The sequence below is a fragment of the Theropithecus gelada genome, chromosome 1 (assembly GCF_003255815.1).
Source record: "Theropithecus gelada isolate Dixy chromosome 1, Tgel_1.0, whole genome shotgun sequence".
Classification (NCBI taxonomy): Eukaryota; Metazoa; Chordata; class Mammalia; order Primates; family Cercopithecidae; genus Theropithecus; species Theropithecus gelada.
This window is the reverse complement of record NC_037668.1, coordinates 203,468,950-203,496,818: the sequence shown is the minus strand read 5'-3', so window position 1 is coordinate 203,496,818 and position 27,869 is coordinate 203,468,950. Positions and strand designations below refer to the sequence as shown.

General features: G+C 45.1%; 1 pseudogene; it reads left to right on the top strand.

The window, feature by feature from the left end:
* Positions 1-5,794: 5,794 nt before the first annotated feature.
* On the top strand, positions 5,795-27,230 carry LOC112634251 (annotated as a pseudogene).
* Positions 27,231-27,869: the final 639 nt, after the last annotated feature.

Here is a 27,869-nt window from a genome sequence, read left to right as displayed (position 1 = left end):
AAATGCAAATGATGAAATTAAAGTTAATAAGACTTGCTCATAGGGTTACTATATTAAGTAAGTTACTCTACCTGGAACATGCCACTTACACAGGAAGTATTATGTAAATATTACATTTGCATACATTATAGCACTGCCTAATAATTAGGCAGAAATGACAATCAGCTCAAAAAATGATTATCATTACTGATCATTTTAACAAGCTTATCAGGTTCTTAGTTTTTCCTCTTTCTCCCTCAAGTATTCCTTGCCAGACACTTACTGGGCCCACACTAAGTGCAGGGCCTGAGCTAGTCCCCGGAGGCAGATGTGGAAACCTGCCGTCACAGAAGAGGAACAGTAGCAATCATTTGTTGAACGTTTACTATCAGATGGCGTTTTAAACACTTGGTACAAATGAGCCAACTTCATCCTTGCCACATCATTAAGGGATGGATATTACTAGTCCAATCTTACATGCAAAGAGAATGTGGCTTGGAGAGGCTCAGTATTTGCCCCCCTCTGCAGTAGTGCATGGCAGAAGGGATCCAAGCAAGCTGCAAGCAGGATGTTCTATGATGGAAATTCACACGAGGAGGAGGCAGAGCACCTGCCCGGAAAAGTGACTCAAACTGAGTTTGGAAGGATAACAGGGGTTGGCCCAGCAAAACGGGTAGTTAGGATAAAGTCAAACTATGCAGAGAAAAAAAACACGTTTCCAGAAGTGGAAGTGTGGGGGGGCCCCATGCCTGGAAGATGCCAGTGTATCTGTGAGGTGTAAGACATGAGGCTAGAGAGGTGGGAAGGGCCAGGCCATTCTCTAGAAGATTCTATAGCAGTCCAGAATGTATTCTCAGGGGTTAAATTCAGTCATTTTGTGTATCCTCCTAGCCATTCGAAATAGCCAAACTTTCAACCACAAACTCATTTGAAAAAAAAAAAAAACAACTTTCCATTATTTGTCTTTGCAGATGCCAGAGGTGGAATCTTAAAACCATCTGGCCTGCCTTTGACCTTCATGGGAAAACCTAAAGTGTTCTGTCTCCATAGGACTAGATGTTCATCAAATCCAATTACCTCTGCCAGCTGCACCGCTCACCAGGAGGCAGGGCTCTGCTGGGGACGAAGAGAGGCAGACGAAGCAGACCGTCCCCAGCCCCGCTTCCCGCTGCAAATTAAGCCAGGCATCCACTGTGCCGACTCACCACCTGGCTGCTGCCACAACAGCAGCTGCAGCCTGTTAGCACTGAAGAGTTTCTCTCCTAACCAGTCCCATTAGTGTGACCAGCGAGGGGGAGGATGAGTAAGCGTCTGTGTTCAGCTGGGTGCTCTGGTTCCTGCTGTCTCTTTATTGGGCTCTGACCTCCAGGGCCCCGGCGGGACAGCCAAGCGCCAGAAGCCAACATAGGCCTACTGCCTCCCAGAGTTCTGTGCCTAACTGGGAGACAGCTCAGCAGAAGAGATTCTCAGTCCTGGCTGCCAAGCATTGCTCAAGGAGCTTCGGATTCAGAGAGACTGGGTAAGGCGGCCCCTCTCTATCTGTAAAGCACCACTATGATTCCAAAGTACAGCCAGGGTCAACGCTTCACCGATCTGTATTTGCCAGCTGTCCTGCACGTGTGTCTTTGATAGGACATGTGGGAAAGATATTAGCCCCTTGCAGCTCCCAGCAACCAAATATAGTCCTTCACATATCTCAGGGTAAGGCACTCTACTTTTTCAAAGTGCTTTCATATACCTTGTCTCATTTGAGCCTGTGAGCAAGGGGAGGAGGCCACTGAAACCCCAAGGTGCACTGAACGCCCCTGATGCTTTTAATCATGCAGCCAATTAGAGGCAGGGTTGGAACTATGCACCTGGCCTCCCTGGCTCCTGGTCTGATATTTTTCATGGCCTATCATGTAGCCAGGCATAGATCCTATTAGTGTGGTCATGCTTTCAATTATTCAATACTTCTGTGTTGCAATGCACCGCTTATGTGGAACTGCTTGTAAGTGGCCATCGTTGACTTCACCAATGAATCTGCTCCCCCTCTGTCTGAGAAACTACTGAGTCATTGCCTCTAACCCCTAGCAAATGTAAAATACCTTTGCAACAGCTGGAAAAAGAAAATCACTGATGCCACAGAATCTCCTTCATTCTCACAGACTAGGTAACAAAAGGGGAAGAAATCACGTCAGCTGAAAGATCTGGGGAGAAATCAATTTGGGACTGCTAGAATCGCAGGAAGTTTTTGCTGAAGGATCAGAAACCCGTGCAAGCCAACTCAAGCAAAAGGTTTATTGTACAAGCTACAGGGCGATCTAACAACCCAGCTGTAGGAAGTGCAGCTGGGTCTCCAGGGAACCAAGAGAATGAATGGCAACCGTTTCTCAAGCCACATCATCTCTCATCTTGGCTTCTCTCTGTACACCTGCTCCCATATCCTCCCTATGGACTGGCTTCCCCTCGCTGTTCAGGGTTTCTGCTCCTTCACAACTTCAGTTTGCTTATTGCTTTGCCTAAGTAAGCGTCATCATGAAACTCGACTCCACATAACTGTACTTGGAGCCTGTAGCTAACCAAGTCAGTCCCCAGAATCGGAAGCATCCCTATTCCAGATCCTCAGGGAGAGCATCTGACTGTTCAGCTAGGCTGGCAGGGCCCACCCCGCTGTCCACTCATCTGATTCCAGGGAGGATTGAGTCTCATGGGATGCTGCCTAGATCTAACCCGGCAATGGGGATGACAGGTAAAGAGACCGGTCACTTAGAATTGAGCCAAGACAAGCACTCAGATGACTCTATCCCAGGAAGAAAGGCAAAGCCTCCCTTCTGAAAGCCACTGAACAAGCAAGTCATCAAAGTATGCTGGAACACAGGTTAGAATAATAAATAATAGGCCAGGTGTGGTGGCTCACACCTGTAATCCCAGCACTTTGGGAGGCCAAGGTGGGTGGATCACCTGAGGTCAGGAGTTCCAGACCAGCCTGGCCAACATGGTGAAACCCTGTCTCTACTAAAAATTTAAAAATTAGCTGGGCATGGTGGTACATGCCTGTAGTCCCAGCTACTTGGGAGACTGAGGCATGAGAATTGCTTGAACCTGGGAGGCGGAGGTTGCAGTGAGCCAAGATAGCTCTGTACTCCAGCCTGGGCGAGACGACTCTGTCTGAAAAAAAAAAAAAAAAAAGAATGATATATAATAATGTGTGAAAAACCAGGACACACAATCTACTGGACCACATTCTCACTGCAGAAGTGGTTTTGAGAGCAGTGACTATATAATCCTTTTAGTAGGTGAATCTGTCAAGCAGGGCAAAATACCTCATTTCCCAACAAACCTTACAAGAAAAAAAAAGCCCTGCCAGATTAAACAAGAATATGAGTCTCTTCTAGATGAGATTCTGAAAACCTAAATAAGAAAGAAAAATGCTGGACCAGGACTCAGAAATCCTGAGTTTTCATTCAGGCTTTGCTATGAATTTTTCATTTGGTGGCCCTTCCTTCTTCATCTAGCTAACTTCTAATCAAGACTCAGCTCCCAGGGCTGAGGCCAGTGACTTACTCCTGTCATTTCAGCACTTTGGGAGGTCAAGGTAAAAGGATTTCTTGAGCCTAGGAGTTTGAGACCAGCCTGGGCAATATAGCGAGACCCTCTCTCTGCAGAAAATTTTAAAAGTTATCTAGGTGTGGTGGTGCATGCCTGTATTCCTAGCTACTCAGGACGCTAAGGCAGAAGGATCGCTTGAGCCCAGGAGTTGGAGGTTACAGTGAGCTATGATGACACCACTGCATCTAGCCTGAGCAACAGAGTAAGACCTTGTCTCAAACAAACAAACAAACAAAAATGCTCAGCTCCAGCAAGTTCCTGCTCTGGGCTCCCACTGGACCATCTACATACCTCCATCATGGCAGCTCCCATTGTCCTAAAATGGTTTGCCTACCATCTGTCTCTCTCACTGGAAGTACATTCCTCTAGCATGGAGCCTCTATGTCCTCAGTTATACCCCCATGCTTTCTGCTGTACTTGACAGATAGTACTCAATAAATATTTTTCAGCTGAACTGATTGTGAGAAGATATTTATCTGAGCTGCAAATAAAGGCACACACACTGTTGTCTGGCTGAAAACATTGAGCCCATGGTGGTAGGAGATTGGGTACCACTTGATAGACAGTAGAGACCACAGGGACAGCCAGTACTCTAGAGCATAGCCAGCCCCACCTGGGACACAGATGTATCCACCTGCCATATGTGAAAAGAGATAAAATTTTAGGATCTTCGAAATGTACTGTGCTAAGAAGAAAAGTTAAGCCCTGCAAACTGAGTCATGTAACATGACCGTTCTTTTCCTCTGGTGTATGACCACTGCTTCCTGACTTTTGTGTTGAGATGTTATATGTCAGCCAGACTTCCCATTCTTCATTCAAACCTACACAAAATGATGCTGGAGACCTTGTGGTTGTTATATCCTTACAATAGGATGTTAAGTTACCCCTTTAGCGTGGAATCAATAGTAGCCAATCAAATCCTATATCTGCATGTTAGCCTCTGTATGGAAAATGTGATTCTGTTCAGCACCTCCATTTTTGATCTCATAAGTGACCCTCACTTTTCCCCACACAAGGACACTAGGAACACTGATCACCATTCTTTGGTGATGGTCACCCTCACAGTGCACTTGAATAAACTGCCTTAACTGGGTCCTAAGCCTTTTGATAATTTTAAGTTGCCAAATATCAGGAAGAAAATGTGCACATTCTCAAACTAAAAATGAATAAAGCCACACCACCACTGATGCCTTTCAAGATATATTTTATTACAAAAGAAAGTTTGAATGTAAAAATAAATAGAGCAACGTCAGCACAATGGCAGAGTACGACGCCCCAATCTCCTCTCCCCCAACAGAAACTTACTTTTTTTTTTTTTTTTTTTTTTTTGGTCAGGGTTTTATCTTTTTCCCCCGGCTGGGGTTTCTGCTTTAAACTTTTTAAAGTTTAAAGTTTAAAGCAGAAACTTTAAAAAAAAAAAAAAGTTTTTATTGAGTCCAGGAGGTGGAGGTTGCAGTGGCTCATGCTTGTGATCCCAACACTTTGGGAGGCCGAGGTGGGTGGATCACTTGAGACCAGGAGTTTGAGACCAGTCTGGCCAATGTGGTGAAACCCTGTCTTGACTAAAAATACAAAAATTAGCTGGGTGTGGTGGGTGAGGGGCAGGGGGTGGTGGCGCTTGTAATCCCAGTTACTCGGGAGGCTGAGGCAGGAAAATCACTTGAACCAGGAGGCAGAGGTTACAGTGAGCCGAGATCGCACCACTGCACTCCAGCCTGGGCAACAGAGTGAGACTCCGTCTCAAAAAAAAAAAAAAAAAAAAAAAACCCAGAAACTTTCAAAATTAAAAAAACAGCATTTGTAACTGCTTTAAAAAATAATCTAATGTTTATAGCAACCATGTAAGGGCTGAGTCCAGAAGAACACCCTTCAAAACCGTAGCAGGAGGGCAGTGTTTTCTGCTGGGTCCTGGAGACCTTCAGTGTCCACGCTGCTCTCACCGTGCCTTGGGTCCAGACTGCATCACAGCCTCTCGGGAGACGTGGGCCCTCAGACCCTCTTTAGTGATGGACTCCAGGCCGCAGGCAGCCCAGCGGCAGCAGCAGCAGGATAACAGAACCTCTGGATGCACTCTCCTGGGAAGCTTTGCTAATTTGCAGCCGCTGCACCGTGTTCCTCATTAACATCTGTTAGCATAGTCGTTACATCATTTCACTGTGGTGGCACGGACTCAGCTCGGAATTCTATATGGAAAAAGCACCTGGGTCCCAGTCTTTTATTGGCTTCAACACAACCAGAAGTGCCTGCTCTTGAGGCTGGTGGGCCTCTAGGCAAGATGTCCCTGCCCATCAGGATAAACTGCTGGGCATCCAGCTATGATAATGGCCTCAAGGACCCTGTGTCCGTGACTCCTCCTCCATCGGACACGGGCAGCATCCACTGGAAGGCAGTGATTCCAGAGTGCAAGTATCAGTCCCTCACCGAGGAGAAGGAAGGAGAAGCCAGCCTACCCGCCCCTGCCATGACAGTGTGGCACGGTCCCAGTGGTGAAGTCTAAAGCTACCCATATCATCACGAATTCTCTGCTCACAAAACAGACCCAGGAAAGTACTCAGCATTTTGGGCGACAAGCAGGGCTGAGAGGTGCTGGTTACACACCCTACAAGGGCCTCACCACGGAGGAAACCAAGTACCTTTGAGTGGCAGAAGTGCTCCACCAACTAAAGCTACAGAGTGGAGAGAGAACAAGACAAGAGAGGCAGCCTGCATCGGCCCAGTCTGCCCCAAGCTGCGCTCCTCACTGTTCCCCTGAGCAGAGGCCCAAAGGCTGGTTCACTTCTGGTTCTTCCACAGCTTTACCTGGCCCAGATCCCAGCACCATGGATTCTGGAAGTGGAGATAAGGACAGAAACTTGTCAGATAAGTGGAGCCTCTTTGGACCAAGATCCCTTCAGAAGGATGATTCTGCAAGTTTTGCCACCCAGGCCTACCGAGGAGCCCATAAGCCCTCTCCAATGGAACTGATCCGTGCCCCGACCAACCACATGACTAGGTGGACACAGCTGACACAGACCCATCACCTCAAACCCAGTGACTTGAATGTGCTCACACCTACCGGCTTCTGGAGTGCTTTCTCTTCCAGTCCTCTGGTAAAGAGGGTTTCTTGCCCCATTCCCCTTTTAACTTGGCTCTGACATAGGAAAGATATATGTATGTCTTTCATATATATATATTTGTTTTGTTTTGAGACGGAGTCTCGCGCTGTCACCCAGGCTGGAGTGCAGTGGTGCAATCTTGGCTCGCTGCAACCTTTGCCTCCCAGATTCAAGCGATTCTCCTGCCTCAGCCTCCTGAGTAGCTGGGATTACAGGTGCTTACTACCACACCTGGCCAAATGTTGTATTTTGAGTAGAGACAGGGTTTCACCATGTTGACCAGGCTGGTCTTGAACTCCTGACCTCAGGTGATCCGCCCCCCTTGGCCTCTCAAAGTGCTGAGATTATAGGCATGAGCCACCATGCCTGGCCGGAAAGGTATATTTTTAAAAACCTGTTAATTAGAGGCTAGAGCTGGAGACATTATTGGTTTTTGAGAAACATTAGTACAAAGCTTGCTCTTGTGTGGAAGAAGCCCTTTTGTACTGCTTTAAAGCTAGACTAAATCATCTCGGCAGGGATGTATGGGGGACCTCATTACCTAGTTTTTCATCATTTACCCTAGATAAGAACTTTAAGAGGTGCTCACTGACTCGCTGAGATGACTCTGGCCCTCTTGATGGCTGGTACTGGGCTCCAGCCTTGTCACTTAGGGAACCCAAGATCTGTTTGGGACCTGGGTACAGGTAAAAGCCAGACTTGGCAGGGACCCCTCTTTCTAGGCTGAACCTTGAGTCCCCCTGCTTTTTGGTAGACCTAATGGATCACTGTCCTGCAGCCAGTTCTTCATGTGGGGCACACACCTGTAATCCCAGTTACTCTAGAGGCTGAGGCAGGAGAATCATTTGAACCCAGAAGGCGGAGGTTGCAGTGAGCCAAGATCACGCCACTGTACTCCAGCGTGGGCAATAAAGCGAGACTTTGTCAAAGAAAGAAAGAGAGAAAGAGAGAGAGAAAAGAAAGAAAGAAAGGAGGGAGGGAGGGAGGGAGGAAAAAAGGAAGGAAGGGAGGGAGGAAGGGAAGGAGGGAGGAAGGGAAGGAGGAAGGAAGGAAGGAATTGAAAGGAAGGAAGGAAGGAAGGAAGGAAGGAAGGAAGGAAGGAAGGAAGGAAGGAAAGCTTTTAGTAATTTCACAAAGTGATATATCTAGTAAATGACAAAGCTACAGTAGTTACGTCTGAGCCCACAGCCTTAAGCTCTTAAGTGTTAGGCTAAATAGTTGAGAAGTCAAGATGAAGAAAAAATATGGTTAAGAAATTACAGTCTGGGCCAGGCATGGTGGCTCACACCTATAATCCCAGCACTTTGGAAGGCGAGGCAGGTGGATCACCTGAAGTCAGGAGTTCGAGACCAGCCTGGCCAACATGGAGAAACCCCATCTCTACTAAAAATACAAACATTAGCCAGGCATGGTGGTGTGCGCCTATAATCCCAGCTACTTGGGAGGCTGAGACAGGTGAACTGCTTGAACCCAGGAGGCAGAGGTTGCGGTGAGCTGAGATCACACCACTGCACTCCAGCCTGGGCAACAGAGCAAGACTCCATCCCCCCACCCCCCACCCAAAAAAAGAAATTACAGTCGGATTATCCTCTAGAATTATATCTCATTTTGTCTTGATTGGAAGCCAAGAATATACCAAAAAAGTAAAGATTCCTAGTGGCCAATGCCAAAAAAGGAAGAAAATGAATTATAAAATTGTGATATCGTTAAGATTAATAAAAGTTTAGGATGGCCCCGATTTTTTTGATACCTCTCAGTACCCCATGAGTCTTTATAAAGAGAATAGTATGTGATGTCATAGATAATGTCTTTGACAACATCTTTACAAAAAAATACCATGACCCGTTTTACACTCATGCATTTGCAATTCACTCACTTAATCACAGTCGATATAAAGTCAAATAATGTGAGCTGAGGAAGTTCTGTATGAGGCCAAACAAACGTTGTCTCATTCACAGTTCTCTGGAGAACTGGTTTGAACCAAGGTTATATGTATGTGTGTGCATGTGTTTCTGTGGTGTGTGTGTCTGTGTAAGAAAAAAATGGATTGTATTTTCTTCAGAGAACTTACCATACATATTTTAATAAGAATTATAGAGAGGGCCATGGTTGTGATTTCTGAGGTAAAACCTGGAGTACAGGTAGTCTACGTTGCTGGTTTAAAACAGAGCCTCAGGCTGGGTGCAGTGCCATGTAATCCCAGCATTTTAAGAGGCTGGGGCAGGTGGATTGCTTGAGCTCAGGAGTTCGAGACCAGCTGGGCAACATGGTGAAACCTCGTCTCTATGAAAATGAGCTGGGCATGGTGGTGTCCACCTGTAGTCCCAGCTATTCGGGAGACTGAGATAGGAGGACGGATTGAGCCTGGGAGTGCAAAGGTTACACTGTACTCCAGCCTGGATGACAGAGCCAGACCCTGTCTCAAAACACAAACAAAAACAAAGCCCCAGAGAGAGATAGAAGTTAAACGTAAGCAACTAATAAAGATTTACACCAAAACAGCATGGTACTGGTACCAAAACAGAGATATAGACCAATGGAACAGAACAGAGCCCTCAGAAATAATGCCACACATCTACAACCATCTGGTCTTTGACAAACCTGACAAAAACAAGAAATGGGGAAAGGATTCCCTATGTAATAAATGGTGTTGGGAAAACTGGCTAGCCATAAGTAGAAAGCTGAAACTGGATCCCTTCCTTACACCGTAAACAAAAATTAATTCAAAGTGGATTAGAGACTTAAATATTAGACCTAAAACCATAAAAACCCTAGAAGAAAACCTAGGCAATACCATTCAGGACATAGGCATGGTCTAGGACTTCATGTCTAAAACACCAAAAGCAATGGCAACAAAAGCCAAAATTGACAAATGGGATCTAATTAAACTAAAGAGCTTCTGCACAGCAAAAGAAACTACCATCACAGTGAACAGGCAACCTACAGAATGGGAGAAAATTTTTGCAATCTACTCATCTGACAAAGGGCTAATATCTAGAACCTACAAAGAACTCAAACAAATTTACAAGAAAAAAACAAACAACCCCATCAAAAAGTGGCCAAAGGATATGAACAGACACTTCTCAAAAGAAGACATTTATGCAGCCAACAGACACATGAAAAAATGCTCATCATCACTGGCCATCAGAGAAATGCAAATCAAAACCACAATGAGATACCATCTCACACCAGTTAGAATGGTGATCATTAAAAAGTCAGGAAACAACAGGTGCTGGAAAGGATGTGGAGAAACAGGAACACTTTTACACTATTGGTGGGACTGTAAACTAGTTCAACCATTGTGGAAGACAGTGTGGTGATTCCTCAAGGATCTAGAACTAGAAATACCATTTGACCAAGCCATGCCATTACTGGTTATATACCCAAAGGATTATAAATCATGCTGCTATAAAGACACATGAACACATATGTTTATTGCGGCACTATTCACAATAGCAAAGACTTGGAACCAACCCAAATGTCCATCAATGACAGACTGGATTAAGAAAATGTGGCACATATACACCATGGAATACTATGCAGCCATAAAAAAGGATGAGTTCATGTCCTTTGTAGGGACATGGATGCAGCTGGAAACCATCATTCTCAGCAAACTAACACAAGAACAGAAAACCAAACACGGCATGTTCTCACTCATAGGTGGGAACTGAACAATGAGAACACTTGGACACAGGAAGGGGAACATCACACACCAGGGCCTGTTGAGGGATAGCATTAGGAGATATACCTAATGTAAATGACGAGTTAATGGGTGCAGCACACCAACATGGCACATGTAACAAACCTGCACATTGTGCACATGTACCCTAGAACTTAAAGTATAATAAAAAAAATTTTTTTTAAAGAATTTAACATGTTGAGAAATTGCCCAAAAAAAAAAAAAAAAATTTACTTGGATGGGGTCATCCTACCTAAATGTTATAATTTGCTTTTGATCAACATGAATCAACATTATCTCATAAATATTATTTTTAAATGTCAATAAGCAAAATTCTAACCTATTCTAACCAATTTTAAGAGAAATATGTAAAATGTGAACCCATATGCCAGTGCTATTTTGTGTTCCTTCTGTTGTTTTCAAAATATAAAGAGGAGTGACTCTTACTGTTTAATTGTAAATAGGAATTTTAATCTCGTGAATAATGACCAGGACTTGCAATCATATTATAGGTAAAAGCACATGAGACGGCTCCCTTTAAACTATAGCTTTGATTACACAATACAGCATTGTGGTTTGAAAGATGTTCTTCTCTTTTTTTATAATGGAAATAAAGTGCCTTATAAATGAAGATTTTTATTAGGTATTGAAAGAAAGCAGTAAGAATAAAAAGAATTTGGAATAAAGTGGGATTGGTGAGAAAGAAGTATTAGTAATACATACATCAAAATATATGAAGTTGTCAAATAAAATATTACTTGAAATGTCAGCCAGGTAATATTCATCATGCAGCTTGAAATATAGAACAAAATATTCAGATGTTTCTATTTAAGTCAGAAATAACTAATAAGCCTACCACCATAAAGTTAAAAAGTCACAATTTGGCTCATCAAAAGATATCCTTGGGTTTCAACACAAAAGCAAAACTATTAAATTCATTTGAGAATCATCTATGATCATTTTTGTTCGTGAAATGGTTTGCATAATATAGATTGAAATTAATGGTAGCTAAGATCCAAGGGCTCCACAAAAGTGAAATATATTGAGTGCAAATCTTAATGAGAAAGAAAATGAAATGATAATTAGGGAGAATGGGCTGACGTCTTGATAGGACTAATTACAGAAACCAGAGAAGGTTCATTGAAGAAAAATGTGAACCTGTATCAACTTTTTAAGCAACATTTTTACTGCGGTTGCATATGGTAAAGAAATTATAAGTTTATGTTTAAATTATGATGCTGATTTGGCCAGGCATGGTGGCTCACACCTGTAATCCCAGCACTTTGGCAGGCCGAGGCAGGTGGATCACGAGGTCAGGAGTTCAAGACCAGCCGGGCCAAGATGGTGAAACCTCATCTTTACTAAAAATATAAAAATTAGCCAGGCGCGGTGGCAGGTGCCTGTAATCCCAGCTACTTGGGAGGCTGAGGCAGGAGTATCGCTTGAACCTGGAAGGTGGAGGTTGCAGTGAACCGAGATCGCACCACTGCGCTCCAGCCTGGGCAACAGAGTGAGATTCCACAAAAAATTAAAATAAAATAAAAAATTATGATGTTGATTTTAGACGAATTCCTTAAATTCAGTTTTACTAGCATTAAAATAATTTGGTCAAAATACTTTCCTTATAGCCTCATTCACATAATACCTTTGTAATTACATAGCTGGATGGCACATTAATCTTCATGGCATCACTAGAATGTAAGCTCCATGAAGGCAGATTTGTCTGTTTGCTTCACTACTATACCCCTTGCACCTATAACAGTATGGTGCGTAATTGCTGCTCTAGAAGCATTTGTTAAATAAATGAGTGAATTTTCTGTAAGATATGTCATTTAGACACAGAAGTAAAATGTCCCCAAAACTGGGAAATAAGGTTAACCCCTGAGAATAAAACTCATAGCAAGTAGGACATACGAAAAGACGATAGCTATCTGTCTTTAAAAGAATAATTTAAAAGATTATCTATATATATAATTAAATAATTTAAAAGATTATCTATATATATGAAAATAAGGAAACTTAGGGCTCCTGAGTATAATCAGATATGGGATATTGTATCAGTGAGTCATGATATAAACATGATTGCAACCAAGAAAATAAAAGCCTAATTTTTTACATGTTGTTAGAAGACTATATCTAATGGAAGAGTCCTGGGGAATAGGGAAGAAGAAATGAAATTTTTTTATTTCCCTGGCTCCTTTACTAGTAAACAGATAAGCTCCATGAAGGCAGATATACTTTTTTTCCTGTTTGGATGGATGGATGGATGCATGGATGGATGGGTGGATGGGTGGGTAGGTGGATGGGTGGGTGGATGGATGGGTGGGTGGATGGATGGATGGATGGTTGGGTGGGTGGATGGAGAGAAGCGTGAAGGGAAAGAGGGATGGAGGGATGAGTGGATGAACAGAGATTTATTCAATCATTTACTCATGTATCAAAGAACTTGCCCATGCTAATCCAGCACGATTCAGGAGAAAATTATGAAATCTGGCAGAGGGCTCTGGTCACCAGAATGATATACTCTATTTTAAAAGAGAGATAAGTCATTGGACTTTACCATGCCTTGGTTCTATTAACAAACAGTTATTGAGCACTTGCTATTGAATAGTTCTCAAATGAGATATCAAGACTCATGGGAGGTCATTAGGATACAGAACCAGTTGGCTGTGATTAAAACAATACTAAGAGTGGTCTAAAGAGGGTAGAACTGTATTTCTCTCCTGTGTGCATGTCTAGAATAATATGGTGGCTCTGCTCCATGAAGTTACTCCACAAAGAGTCAATGTGCTCTTCAGGTTAAGTTAAGCTATGTTGCCGGAAAAACAACCCTGAAATCTCAGTGTCTTAACAATGAAACACTCTTTGGTTCTTCCCCTGCTCATGCCAGTGGCTGCTGTGGATCTGACTGCTCCTCTGGGAAGCTCATTCAATAGTGGTGCAAGGATTCACATTGATGCTGCCTTTTTATCAAGCACCAGGCTTAGAGACACGGCCAAACCCCTAGCAAATTCAGCCAGGAAAGCAACAAGAAGCCCCTTTTTGATTTTGACAGTTTACTACGTACATAGGCCGTGAAACGAAACACAGCCAAAGGTGCCCACTCCAGAAGTCCTTGTCCCACACACCAAAAGGATGACTCTGAAACAAGAGGCCCAGTGAATACAACATGAGTTGTAGGACACCCCGTTGCAGAGGAGCTAATTCCCACCTCTAACCATGTGATTTTATAGTCTGCAGCTTTATTCTGAGAGAGATGGTGCACCAAGCCCCACACCTCCTCAGAACCCAGGAGGCAATGGGAAAGGGTATAACAGCTGAGCAGGGGCAGAGGGAGGCTGTGGGTGGGGGGCTCAGAGCAGCTCACACAAGCCTGTCAACTTCTTGTGTTCTGAAGGGGCCATGAGGCATTCCGGCAAGACTCAGATTCACTGCAGGGCAAGCTGGTGCCTAGGTGGTCATTGTAGATAGTGCAAGTTCACCGGGGTGTCATGTGGAGCTGTTACCTACACCTGCATCTCCATCATCCCTACCTGTCTCAGAGGAGAGGATCAGGCTGGAGAGTTGTGTGTGCTGCAGCCCAGAAGCAATCATATGTCACAACTGAACATAGCTCTGCCTGACTGCTGGAGGGGAGTCGGGGAGCTCGAGGGTGTTTAGCAAACTGTCATCAATGTCACTGCCTCAGCAGGTGTGGCATTCAAGGCATGGGACCCAGGCTCCTTCTCCCTGGTCATCGACCATCCCCCAAGCATTTGCCTCATCTGTATGATCCAAGGTGGCTGCACTCCAGAAAGCAGGAAGGACAATATATTTCCCTTCATTTTGAAGGAATGACCCCGAAGGTGTGTGCATTACTTCACCTCACATCCCACTGGCCACATGATCACTTGCTGCAAGGTAGACTAGGAAATCTAGTCTTTATGTTTGGTAGCCATGTGCCTGGCTTAAACTTCATTATACTGGAAGAAGAGGGGGACAGATCCAGGGACAGTGTGTAGCATTGGTCACAGGTATGTTGGGATCATTTGTAAGGTGTTTTCCAGGTAATGTGGCACCAATAAAAGTTAAAACATTGAAGCTTGTGAATGGTTTTTTGCAATTTGTGATTTATGTATCTTTCATCGTGTTTCATTTTGACATGGTTTTGAAGGAAGAGGAGAGCTGCAGGTAGCACATTTGAGAAAATGAACCTAATCTTGGTGGAAAGGCCTACATGAAATACCCTTTAGAACAATGCAGCTCCTTTCACATAACGTCATCCTCTGCAAGCAACCCCCCAGATGATGAGTCCAGCTTCCCGAAGATTATGAAACCAGGTAGAGCTCGTGCCTTAGTTAAGAGCTTAAATAGCACGGTCACTGTTGATGAATCTTGTCCATGGTGAAAACTCTTTTTATTTGGTTATCATGAGATTGTAAGTTAGCTCTAAGTATCTAGTTGATGCTGATTTACTGATATAGTGAAGTTTCTAAAGCTGCTAATAAGCTTAATCGAGTCCCCAGGACATAGGGACTCTGAATCAGGGGCCTGCCACACTGTGAGCCCTGCCTGTGCATGCAGCCAGCTAACTTCCCTCTAAGTGGTTTCTATTGCAGGCATGTCTCAGAGAAACAGGTTATTCTCATACTGTGCAACCTCATAGCCTGAAAACACATGTTTACACCAGCATGATTTCCAACCAGAAGCTGCACTGTAGAGGCAGAGCATGTTCATACAGCAGCATCCCTTTGGGATAGGAAGCACTACTGACATCACCAAGAATCACAGAAACTCTTACGGCAAATACACAGGAATTCCCAAATGCCTTTTCCCCAGCACTGAAAAATAGGACCGTTCCAGTAGTTCTGATTTAACATCTGATTTGAAATTCATTGACCAGGGGAGAAAAAAGAAACAGATCTCATGCCAGCATGATACCTTGAAAATAAAATAATGAAACTTTACCAAAAACCCAAGTCAGAAATACATTGCAAATATAATAAAAGGTGTACAGCACCCTGCCTATCAATTTTCTTAAATGATCTTTTCATGTTCTATGGAAATTATAAACATAGCTATTCTCAATAAATGTGTAATTTGGGTGGAGAAAAGCCCAGAGCTGGCATAAAACTCATCTCTGTCGGTAGCTTTTCAGATGTTTCTAAAATGAAATAGAGCAGAAACAATTTCAAAGCTCTGAGAAAGTGAGCTGTTTCAAAGAGGTAGCAAATAAAAATGAAACACCTGCAAATCCTGCAGAGACATGTACGGCATCATCAGCCTCTGGCTTCCAGGCTCGGTGGTGGAGATTTTGATTCCAGTAGGATTGTGTCCACATTAGAAACTCCAAAAGGCAGCCTTTTCTTTTTTCTTTTCTTTTCTATTTTCTTTTCCCTTCTTTTCTTTTCTTTTCCTGTGCCAAAACATTCTTTATTGCCTACAGCTACGGAGAGCAACTAAAGCTTAATGAACCAATGGCAAAGACCACAAAAAGGATAGTAGCTAAGGTCGGGGTTTTTCTTAAATTCCATTATGTATTTTATCATCACTGATTCTGTTATAAACCCCAACTTCTGACCTTTGAGACCAACTTCGGTGTCCAGAGAGACAACCCACCAAACCCTGTCTTCAAGCTCTGTGATGTCTCAACACAAATGTCCTTCTCCTGCGCCACTCTGTCCCAAGTGGGCGGAATAGAGCTTGTCTGACTACCTAGAATCACTCCAACCTTGACATTTTAAGACATCAACAACGCACTTTCCAATCAAAACCTCCGGAAGAACCGTACCTATAACAACCCTCTCTTAAGCTGCCTGGAATGTCCTCATCGAAGTGCACAACCTAACCTTCACCATCTAGTTTTTGCTTATCTTTAATAATAACAGCTTCTAAGAACATTTCCTATGGCTTTTGATTTAGTGATGGTGGAGAGGGGAAGGTTCCCATTAAGGTTTAAATATTGTTGGTTTTATCTCATAATCTCTTAATCGAAAATAACCCTTTCACTCTTTCCTTTCTTTCATGACATTGCCGTTTTGAAGAGTTTCAAAATGCCCCACATTCTGGTTTTATCTGATTGATTCCTTGTGATATCATTTGCCTTGTTCCTCCACCCCCTGACTTTCTCAAAGTTAGGTCTACAGCAGTGCTGTGCAATAGAAATCTGTAAACCTGCCCGGTGCAGTGGCTCACCCAGCACTTTGGGAGGCTGAGGTGGGTGGATTGCTTAAGCCCAGGAGTTCGAGACCAGCCTAAGCAATATGGCATAACTGCATCTGTACAAAGTAAAAAAAAAAAAAAAAAATAGGCAGGTGTGGTGGCATGCACCTGTAGTCCCAGATACTCGGGAGGCTGAGATGGGAGGATCCTTTGATCCATGATCACATCAATGCATTCCAGCCCAGGTGACAGAGCAAGACCTTGTGTCAAAAAAAAACAGAAAATATCTGTGAACCACATACATTTTAAATTATCCAGTAGCCACGTTTTAAAAAATGTAAAATAGGTAAAGCTAATTTTAATAATTATTAACATTAACTCACAAAATGCTGATTTCAACACAACATTTTCAAATTATCAGTGAGAGGCTGGGTGCAGTAGCTAACACCTGTACTCCTAGAATTTTGGGAAGCTGAGGCAGGTGGATCACCTGAGGTTAGGAGTTCGAAACCAGCCTGGTCAACATGATGAAACTTCGTCTCTACTAAAAATACAAAAATTAGCTGGGCATGATGGTGTGCTCCTGTAATCCCAGCTACTTGGGAGGCTGAGGCAGGAGAATCACTTGAATCCAGGAGGGTGGAGGTTGCAGTGAGCCGAGATGGTGCCACTTCATTCCAGCCTGGGCAAAACAGTGAAAGTCCATCTCAAAATAAATAATCACTGAGAGATTTTACATTATTTCTTCATCCTGAGTCTTTAAAACTTAGATATTACATGCCTACAGCACATCTCAATTTGGACTAGTTACATTTCAACACTGAATGGCCACACATGGCTAGTGACTACCATATTGAACAGTGCGGGTCTACAGGCTTGATTAGATGACAGGTAAAATTTTTGGCTGTGATACATCTTAGATGGTGGTATGCATTTCATGTTATACTGCCACAGACCACTATTTAACGGTAGTGTTTATTGTTAACATGGACCAATATTTCTATAATAAAGATACTTTCTTCCCTAATCATACTCAGCAAGTAATCCTCGGGGTAATTCTTTAGTACCATGGAAATATTTTTGGAACAAGTGAAAAAAATTGACTATAGACTGGACAATAGAGGGTTTTATGGAATTTGATTTTTCTTAGGTAAGACATGGGCATTATGGGATGTAGGAGAATGTCCTTTTTACTAGGAGCAGGATGAAGTTTTTAGGAGTGAAATATGTTGGCAACTTCTTTTCACACTGCATTAGCAAAACATACTGTGTGTGTGTCTGTGTGTGTGTGTGTGTGTGTGTGTGTGTGTGGAGAGAGAGAAAGAAATAAAGCAAATATGTCAAATAGTAACAAGTTTTTAACATAGATAGAGTGTATAGATGTTTATTAGACTATTTTTTCAACCTCTATAATTTTGAAATTTTCACAATAAAAAGTTGGGGACAAAATTTTTAAAATAATAATAGTGCTTATTCTCTACCTAGGACTGTACTAAAGGATTTTTGTGCATTTCATATTTAATCCTTGAAACAACAATACAAGGTAGTTATAATTATTACCCCAGTTTTTCCTGACAATGAAACTAAGGTACAGAGAATTTAGGTGGTTTTCACAAAGTTACACAGATAATTTTATCAATGACAGGTGAGATTCAAATTGAGTATATCTAACTTGGAATTCGTGTTCTGAATAACAAAAGTATATTGCCTCCTGAGCATTCAAAAGAAATATTTCAAGTTCAGAAAAGTCATTTTTCTAGGTCTTGATAACCTCAATCTTTATTCTAAAGACCAAGCAGCAGTGCGAGGTGAACCCAGAGAGAAGAAAACCCTAATTCAAGACCCCAGATGACAAGGCCACATACCATGACGGTAGTCCAAGGCAGCTGCCTACTTGCAGGACCAGATTCACTGTGTTCTTACATCAAGAAACCTTTGCACTGGCTTGGTCTGTTTCCAGGAACTGGAACCGATGGTTTTCTCCAGCCACCCACAGGCAACAGGCCAACACAAATAATTTCAAATACGACTGGCTCTTAAGCCAGGTTTTATTTCAACTCACTTCTCTCATTGGCTATAGGATGACAAGGATGACGACAGCCACTATTTACTGAACCCTTATTGTTTACGTGCCACACACTGTTCTAAGTTCTCTTCATACAGCACCTAGCTTAATTCTTTCAACAACTCTGGGAGGCATGTTCCAGAAGAAAAATGAAACACAGATGCTGAAGATAGTATGTAGTGCTGAGATAAAACAATTCCAGAATACTTACTTCTCACCACTCCATGGCAGAGTGAGAGGTGCCATCCCCAGGGAGCTCGTGTGCACTGGAACTGGGCAGAAAGGCCATGAGCTCCTGGGTAGCAGCCGCTTCATCATATTCCCCACTAGGAACCACGTGTGGGGATGGCGTCAGGGGGGACATTTGTACCCACTGGACACCTTCTGGGCTGGCATCTGATGAAGCCCTTTAAAATCCACTATCTTGTTCAAGGTGCAGGACCACACTGGAGCCAATCGTTATTACCTCCATTTCACAGAGAAGAAAATGACACTCAGGAAACTATATGATTTATCCAGAGTCTCACAGTTACGAAGTGGTTTCTGCTATGTAAAAAAATAAATGTTGGTTAAATGAAAGCATGAATGAATGTATACACATACATATAATTTCATAAATTTAGAAACACATATGTTTTATAAGCCATACATATTTATTCACCAAAGAAAACCTACGGCCTCAATGCCCAAGGATCCCCTGTCAATAGAGGTAGCCCTGATGCTGAGGACTGCAGGGAGCACCTGGCAGAAAGGAGGGAGGGGCCGGGCGCGGTGGCTCAAGCCTGTAATCCCAGCACTTTGGGAGGCCGAGACGGGCGGATCACGAGGTCAGGAGATCGAGACCATCCTGGCTAACACGGTGAAACCCCGTCTCTACTAAAAAATACAAAAAACTAGCCGGGCGAGGTGGCGGGCGCCTGTAGTCCCAGCTACTCGGGAGGCTGAGGCAGGAGAATGGTCTAAACCCGGGAGGCGGAGCTTGCAGTGAGCTGAGATCCGGCCACTGCACCCGAGCCTGGGCGACAGAGCAAGACTCTGTCTCAAAAAAAAAAAAAAAAGAAAGAAAGGAGGGAGGGAGCTGAGGCCAACAGGAAGAAAGAAAAAGGACCTAGGGCTGAATCCACAGATCTGAGCAGGCACAAGAAATCCAAGGCAACACCAACTCACCACAAGAAATCGGAATCCAGACGAGAGCACAGGGCAGGTGGAAAAAGGAGCACCTATGAACAATGATTCTGCTCGTGAGGAGGGTCTGGGGTATTGTCCAAGACGCCTGGTCTGGGCCACAGGGTCTGATGGCACGGGTAGAAACTAGAATGTGAAGGGAGCTAAGGAAAAAAGAGGCTGGAGGGGGTGATATGATTTGACTGTGTCCCCACCCAAATCTCATCTTGAATTGTAGCTCCCATAATTTCCACATGTTGTGGGATGGAGCCAGTGGGAGATAATTGAATCATGGAGGCGGTTTTCCCCATGCTGTGCTTGTGGCAGTGAATAAGTCTCACGAGATCTGATGGTTTATAAAGGGAACGTGCTTTTGCTTGGTATTCATTTTCTCTCTTGTCTGCCACCATGTAAGATGTGCCTTTTGCCTTTTGCCATGATTGCGAGGCCTCCCCAGCCACATGGAACTGTGAGTCCATTAAACCTCTTTTTCTTTATAAATTGGCCAGTCTTGGGTATGTCTTTATCAGCAGCATGAAAATGGACTAATACAGGGGGCAACCTACCCCTGACCGGTCACTTTGGAAAACTAGCTGAAGAGAGCTCCCCCTGAGCTAATTTGGAAAAGGCACCTGCTCTGGGTGGACAAAGGTACAAGCCTCTGTAAAGAGAGCTCAGGTCAGATTCTGGTCCCAACTTGTTCCCTCAGCCAGGAACCTTTGGGCAGTGCACAAACCATACAACTGTATGAAGCAGACTTGAAGTTAAGGAGGCAGTTGGAGAATTTGCATCAGATACCTCTTTGTCCCACTGCAGAGCCTCTGGACCTCACCTGTCTCTCGTTCCAGCTGTGTGGATTGTGACCTCCTACAGACACAACCTGACTGCACCAAACCTCTTACCCCGTTCTTCTATTGACGGAGGCCTCCTCCCCACTCCCCCACCAGGCACCCAGACAATGCAGGTGCAGCCCACAGGGCAGGGGTAGAACATGCCCTCCTATTAGCTCTTTCTACGCTTGGTGCCCCACGCCCCTCACTCCTGCTCTCTGAGATTGAACTCCATAATAAATTAATAGCACCTATGTCCTCCGTATCTCATTTTGTTTTCTGGAAGCCTGCACTAAGGTAGAATCAATGGAAGCCAGGGGCCCACCCAGAAAAGTGCACATACAAGCAGAAACTGACATGGGGTCTCAGTGGGTTTGTGGCTCCCCTGAAGGCCAGTTTTAAAACCTCAGCTTTGGCCGGGCGTGGTGGCTCAAGCCTGTAATCCCAGCACTTTGGGAGGCCGAGACGGGTGGATCACGAGGTCAGGAGATCGAGACCATCCTGGCTAACACGGTGAAACCCCATCTCTACTAAAAAATACAAAAAACTAGCCGGGCGAGGTGGCGGGCGCCTGTAGTCCCAGCTACTCGGGAGGCTGAGGCAGGAGAATGGCGTGAACCCGGGAGGCGGAGCTTGCAGTGAGCCGAGATCCAGCCACTGCACTCCAGCCTGGGCGACAGAGCGAGACTCCGTCTCAAAAAAAAAAAACAAAAAAAAAAAAACCTCAGCCTTGAGGAGAAAGGTAGAAGTTACAGTTCCTCAGTAGAAGCATGTTAGCTTTTTCTTATTCCTGGACGCACCCCAGGTCTCTGATTCTGAGAGTGCTCAAGAATTAAGCATGGAGAAGGGAGCTCAACACAGCAGACAGCAGCCTTCAAACACTCGCCAGAAGCCCAAGCCTGGCCAGAGTGAGGCAGCCACCAGATTACTGAAGAACTAGATGAAGATTTAAAATGGATTCTGAGATGAGAGAGGGCATTTCGCCCCCACCACTCTCTGGGTTTTAAGCAGCCATCTCCTAACCTCTGCTTACACAGTCTTTTCACAAAAAGTCCTTTGCATCTTAGCAAGAAGCAACAAAATTGCTCCAAAAGATAAACAAAAGGTTAATTACAAAACCTTGCGAACTCCAGAAGCCCACAGGCAAGAACAGCTATTTACTTCCCCAGCTCACAGCTCTGCCTGCCCTGCTGCAGGTGTCTGTCCAATGCATGCAGCCATCCGAATCACTGCACCTGCTCCCACCACACAGCAAAAGAAAATACCACCTGGGATTTGGACAGTTTTCCATAAAGCATTCCAAAGTGAGTATTCCAAAGACAGAAACGTTTGCCTTTTTGGAGACCTTGAAAGGAATCTTGGCATTTCTCCCCCTTGTCTTCTAAGGAGGGAAGAAGAATCCCCCAGACTGATGCCCCTTCTGTGATGAATATGCGTTCAAGAAGCTGGAGGAAACCATTAGCAACTGCTGCATGCACACGTAAGGCACCAGCCTTGGACATTCATGCTATCATTTTGACAACCTGTCAATCAAAACTGGCGTCCAAATGCCAACCAGAGAATCCCAGAAGAAAGTGGACATTTAAGTCTCCCCAGTGCCCGTGCTCCACGCAGACGTGCTGTGGATGAACAGCTGCTTTTCACCAGCCCAGCTCCTCTGAAACTTCCCATTACAAAGGCAGCCACCAGACCCTGCATTTCCAGCACCACAAGCCAGTGCCAGCAGCAGTACCTGTCACAGGAGCCTCATCAGAAAGTCGAATCTGGCAGAGCTGTCTTCTGCCTGTATCTCCAATCCCAATGACGATCAGAACTAGGCACCTGGCAAACAGGTGATGAAAACCTCAGCCCTGGGTCATAAAGCAGCCCTCCTGACATTTGCTGGATTAGGGATGAATGCATCTGGAAATTGACACAATCAGGAAGCTAATGTCACATTTCCAGATCTTCTGAAAACGTAAGCTGTGGGTGTTTAGTGAAACAAAGACACATTGTAATAGGGAGCATCAGCAACACTTTGCCGTGGTAAACTGCAGCCTCCATACAGTCAGGCCATGCAGACGCACACAGTGCATGGAAAATTTAATTCACACAGTCACTTGTTTTTCCAACATTTATTCTACAAAGATGCATTCATTGACATTTATGGAAGCAAGTGGGCGGAGCGCAGTTTTCAAATTGCTCTACTCTGCTGGAAGTCCAGTATTCCCAGGGCATTCTTCATCCAACAAGTATTAATTGAGCACCTACTATGTGTCAGGTGCCCATTCCCAGTCCATACTCATAGCTGTGAGTAGCACAAAGAGGATCCCTGCATACATGGAGTTTAACTTCTACTAGGAAAAAGGACACCAGACAACATGAATAGGCAAAACACCTAGTAAATTGGAAAGCAAAACATACTGAGGAAAAAGTAATGAAGCAGGGAAAAGCGGACAGGATGGTCAAGGTAGGTGGGTGGGATTTTAGATGGAGTTTCCAAAAGTCATGATAAGACCGGGCGCGGTGGCTCATGCCTGTAATCCTAACACTTTTGGAGTCCAAGGATGGTGGATCACTTGAGGCCACAAGTTCAAGACCAGCCTGGCCAACATGGTGAAACCCCGTCTCTAACAAAAAAATATAAAAATTAGCCGAGTATGGTGACACGCACCTGTAGTTCCAGCTACTCAGGAGGCTGAAGTGGTAGAATCGCTTTAACCTGGGAGGCAAAGGCTGCAGTGAGCCAAGATCATACCAGTGCACCCCATCCTGGGCAACAGAGCAAGACCCTGTCTCAAAAAAAAAAAAAAAAAAAGTGTTTTTTGAAAGGAGACTACTTGGAGGTTTTGAAGGAAGATGGAGGTACAACCACTAGGACTATTTAGAAACAATCTCTAGGATGAGTGACCGCAGGCAGTAAGAGAAAAGAGGGAAGACACTAGTGAGAGCTGGGACTGAAGGAGAGTGAGGAATCGGTTATGTCCTCCAGATTTTCAACTCAATTCAATGACCAGAAATTGGCAAGTTTGAGAAGGACTTGCCTGGAGGCAATGGTGATGCTGGGGAGTGGAAGGTCAGGAAAGTTAGAAAGTCTAGAGAGAATTGTCAAGAACTAATCCTTGAGGACACCAGTATTTTAGGGGAAGGGAGAGAAAAAGGTAAGCAAGAGCATTAGAGATAGTCGAGGCCCTAGAGGATGCAGAGAGCCAGCAGGGGGTCCGACCAGCCAAGGGTGTCCAGCGATGGTCAAGGACCTACCACACATTCGTGAAGCCAGGTGGCTGAAGCTGACCCAGTCATCTTTCAGAGGGCAGTTTCAATGGGAAGGATAACGAAGGAACAAAGGTAGACTCCTTATAATTGTTGGGTAGTCAAGAGAAAAGGCTGATGGACATGTGGGAGGATAATAGGATCGATATTTAAGATAAATTAAGAGTATTCTGTGTGTGTCTGTAAACAGCAGCAAGGAAAGTGATAGAGACTTGAGAGACAGAGGGCTACCGTTAGATGGCAAGAGATTCTGTGCCTGATTTAATCTGTTATAAAGCTCAAAGAGGGCTTAGAGAAAATACCAGTGTAGGCTGCATGCCAAGTCAGAGAATACCAGACACTGAATGTCACCGACACCCACATTTGTCCCCACAAGAACATCCATTCTCAGTCTCTGAAATGGCCACAGTTGAGAAACAGTTGGCCATGCCCTCCAGCATGACATTAAGGTACAGGAAGAAGCAGGGCTGACCGTGCACTGATTTGTGCTTTCTGTGGGTGCTTCTTTATCACCACCTTGGCATCCGGCCAGGCATTACTGCTGGGATTTCCCATGGCCTCATTTTTCTGAGTGTGTTTCTTGCCCCAGACCCCAACACACTTTCACCTCCATTGAGCCTGGTCTGTGCCATTTCTACTGAGTCACATCCCCTCAATCCTCCTTTGTAATGAAAAGCCACTCTCACTACTAGTTGTGTTCATTATGGAGCATTTCACAATTCCTTCCCCTCGTCCATAACATTTACGTTCTACCATCAACCAGAACTTCACATTAAAACCATTATAACAATCTAGTCTCCACAAGCTCCTAACATCCCAAAGCTATGCTGCTTCATGGATGTTTCTTCCTCTGATGAAAAAAGACATCTTCCTCCCAACAGGTGGACCCAGCAGGAGAGAGGGAACAGGATTTTGTAAAGAATCAATCCCCATGACTCCATTCCTTTCTCCCACAACAGAGCTGGCTCTAGAGTTGAGGGGAGGGCAGAACAATCAGGGGACTCCAAAGCCGAGGAAGGAGGTGTCAGACCTAGGGATGCCAGTGAGGCACAGTGGTCATGCTGGCAATGGGGACCAAGCTGGGTAGAGGGACAACAGGGCAGGCCAGAGAAAGGACATTACAAACAGGCTCATTGGGTCAGGCATGGTGGCTCACACCTGTAATCTCAGCACTTTGGGAGGCCGAGGCAAGAGGATCACCTGAGCCCAGGAGTTCAATTCCAGCCTGGGCAACATAGCGAGATCCCATCTCTACTTAAAAACCATTAGCCAGGCATGGTGGCATGCACCTGTAGTCCTAGCTACTTGGGAGGCTGACGTGGGAGGAGCGCTTCAGCCCAGGAATTGGAGGCTGCAGTGAGCTAGGATCGCACCACTGTACTTCAGCCTCTCAAAAAAAGGAGCAAGGGAAGCCAGGAAGAGTCCAACGGGGAGGCTCAATTATGATTTCTCACATCAGCAACGGCAGATGGGCAGGAGTGGCAGTCCTGGGAATGCGGGTCAGGATGTTTCAGAAGGGTCCCCATTGTGGACATGAGGCTACAAAAAATAACAGCAGGAAACAAGAGGGAAGACTGGGAAAGAAGAGAGGTCGCTAGCAAGCAGGAGTGATTAGGAGAGGTGGCCCAGACACACCAGGGAGGGAGGGCAGAGAAGTCAGTGAATGGGGATGGCAGAATGGTGTTGGAAGGACATGGGGACAAGACGGCACAGGGCAACAGAAGTAACATCCATTAGAGACACACGAGAGACATACAGGCTGAGGGGGAAAGGGCGAATATCACTTCTCCGTCCAGCCACTGAACTTGTCTGCTGGAAGAGCTGGAAAAGGTAAACAACAAAGTAAAATGAAAAAAAAGGAGTGTTCAGAAGTTACACAAAGGAATGAGGAATCAAAAATGACACCGCTGCTGCCTCTACAGTGGCTTTTATGAGACATAAAGCAGAAATGTGTGAGCTTATTAGACAAAAGAATTCAGGCTATAGCCTGGCATGCTGGCAATAAATCAAAGTAACCTCTATGAGACACCAGGGCCGGGTGCAGGGGCTAACGCCTGTAATCCCAACACTTTGGGAGGCCAAGGAAGGGAGGACTGCTTGAGGCCAGGAGTCCCAGACCAGCCTGGGTAGCATAGTGAGACTATCTCTACTAAAAACTTAAAAATTAGCTGGTTGTGGTGGTGTGCACCTGTAGTCCCAACTACTCTGAAAGCTGGAGGCAAGAGGATCACTTGAGCCCAGGAGTTGGAGGGTGCAGTGAGCTAGGACGGCACCACTGCACTCCAGCCTAGGCAACAGAGTGAGATCCTGTCTCCAAAGAAAAATGAAAAAGAGAAACCAAGAAAAAAAAAAAAAATACCCAAATCCCTTCAAGTACACACCCCCTGCTTGCTTTTTTTCTGGAGACTTCACATCACTCCTTAACAATGGGCAGTTTCCACAGCTGCCGTAGGAGGCCGAGTCCAGGAAGCTGCAGAAGATAGGCTGTGAAGGAGACCCACCCACTGTGGTCCACAAGCAGTGGTCAAGGGCAAGGTTGAGAACGGGGCTGTGTGTTGTCTGTGCCACTGGGGGTCCCCGATGTGCTACTGTCCAGGACCGCCCAAGGCAACATCCCAGGCAGAGTCACCCCGCTGAGCCTTCTCTTGCCAAACTCCCCTTACACCCACCCCTCCCTTCAGGTGTCCACTCTCAGCCAAAACCAGGGTGCCACGTGGATTCCGTGCAGGCATTAAGGATCACATCCCAGGCCCTACCAGGGGCGCCTCTCACCACCCAGGCAGGTGTCAGTTCAAATATCACCCCTTTCTCCAGCCGCTGAACTTGTCTGCTTTGCTGCCAACCCTGTGACCACCCCGTGGCCTATTTGTTTCCTGGCTCGTTGTCAATGTCCCCTGTTAGAAAGCTCCCTGAGGACCAGGGCCGTGTCTCCGTGCCTGGTACAGACAGGTGATTCACACACATCTGTCAGGTGATGAGGGGTCTAGAGCCACAGCAAGTCCGGTGGGGACAGTCTCTCTGAAGCCCAGCATTTCGCCGTCCCGGCAGCTGAGTCCCTGACTCTGCCATGTGGAGAGCTGGCTGGGCCAACTCTCTTTGCCTGTGAGATCTATTCCAACAGGATAAAAATGAACAACAGAGCCTCCATATTCGCCAGCCAGAAAAATGTTTCTTCTACCCTATGAATCAGCAAAATGGAGTTAAAACAAATTCTTTGCTGAGGAGCATTTGGAGTTCAAATAGAAACGATTGTGAGGAACCTGTGACCGCTTCCCCTGAAACAGGAACACAGCAGAGAGCCCTTCAGAGCTGTGCAGGGAGGAGGTGGAGACCCAGCCTTCTCTTCTTCCTTCCCTTCCCTCAAGGCTGACCGCCTGGCAGCCGCTGCCAACTCCCTTCTAAAGGCCCTGCAGTGCCACCACCAGGACGCCTGACGAACTGCTCCACATTTGTCAGCTCCCCCAGCATTCCCAAGGCAGGGGAGGAATTTCCAGCACAGGAAAAACTAGCCAGGGCTCCATGAAGGCGTCGGAGACAGTGAGTTTCCGGTCTGGGCACTTGAACCAGGGGCAAACCTAAGACCGTGATTTTAGCTCCCGCTGGTTTACAGCCCGTGTCCTTGAAAGGTCGCCGCTCACACCAACACCCATCTCCAACTGTGAACAAGAAATGGCGCCACCAGACTCTCTTCCAGGCTCCTGCAGGGAGTTTACTGCAGAAACAAAACTCTGTCAACACAAAGCATTAAGTGAAAGGATGCCAGACCAGCCCAAGCCACTTCTGGTGGCCAGAGCTTCGAAAGCCTGTCCGCACACACAGTCTAGATGAGAAAAGGAAGGGAACAGATGACTTGCACGGTGCGTAAGGCAGGACTGTCCCTCAGCCCCCACAAGATAGCACAGGAAATAAAATCAAATGTAGGGTGTAAAACACGGGCAATTTCTCTTAGGTATCAAAGACATTCATTTTATATTGTCTGCTCCAATCACATCTGCTTGAAACTGTAGTGTAAAAAAAAAAAAGTCTTTGTTTAAGGATGATCCTTCGAATAACTTTAAAAGTCTGCATTTTGG